This window comes from Falco peregrinus, chromosome 7, assembly GCF_023634155.1.
Source record: "Falco peregrinus isolate bFalPer1 chromosome 7, bFalPer1.pri, whole genome shotgun sequence".
Taxonomy (NCBI): Eukaryota; Metazoa; Chordata; class Aves; order Falconiformes; family Falconidae; genus Falco; species Falco peregrinus.
The window spans coordinates 45,805,591-45,806,801 of record NC_073727.1 but is presented as its reverse complement, the minus strand read 5'-3'; positions in this window follow the sequence as shown (position 1 = coordinate 45,806,801).

Below are 1,211 nucleotides of genomic sequence, written 5' to 3'. Positions count from 1 at the left end.
GATGGTCCTTTTATTTCTTTCCAATATGGTAGTTGCAGAAAGCACGTGGGAAAAAATTTCCTCTACCATGTTTTCTTTTTTGTTTGCGTTTTTTTTTCTTTAAGTTTTCTTTTTTGGTGTGATTTTTTTTTTTTTTTGCAGAACAGGTTTTCAAAATTCCAGTGAATTTTTATTGTGGCTGATACAGATATATTTCTATTTCTATTATACCTAGGAGGCCACTTACATAGATTTATATGAATAAATTAATCCACATTCTGTCTCAGCTTTACAATTGTGAATCCTGCAGATACATTGTGAGAAGGGTTTTAATTTTAACTGCTTTTTGAGGTTTGCCTCATTTGGCTTTGTTTACACTGGTAAATATAAAATGTCACATTATGATCATATACAGTGAAAGAAAATATTCAGTGCTTGTAGGCTGCTTTTGGTTTATCACTTTTCAGTAAGCTAAATAATCATAGTCTTTCAAACTTACTGTGAACAACAATTTTCATGTTTTTAGGAATTTCTTTTATCTTTCTTAGTATTCCACTTACTTCTTCCAAGTCTTTAATGAAGTAAAAGATTAAGAGCTGAGCAGAATAAGGTAAGATATATCAAGGTATATATTACGGGCTTTTTTGTTTGCTTCCTTAATGTTAGCTACCTGATTACTGTGGTACTATCATGGTAAGACTGATGCTTTCTAAGTGACTGTAATTGATAAAGGGTCTGATGATACCATTAGGTGCATCTTTCCATGTGCATTTCACACTGAGTTTTGCCTGCAATTGTGGTATATCATTCAGTGATTAATTTTAAAGGAGGACTTGGTTGTTACCGAATGTGGAGATACAGTGCCTGATACCTGGGCACACTGATGATGGGAGGCGGAAGGCGTCCAGGCCTCCTGTTCCCTGTATGGAAGTGGCTGTACAGAAACCCTGTGTCGTCAGTGCAGTGCTGCTTAACCCCGACACCAGGTGCAGGAGCATCTCACCCCTGAAGTTCAGGTACCTGCAGAGAAAGGGTTTCTGCCCTGTTACCTGTTAATGTAGTGAGTACTGGGTTAGAGGTAATCACACAGAGATTCCTTGAAATAGCTGAGCAAGGCTCAATCTTTAAAATGCTTGTGTGTATTAAAATAACACAGCAGAGAAGGACCTGCAAGCTGGTGAATCCATGCTTTCCTTCAATGGTGTGTATAGAAAAGTTGTTCAGGAAAATGA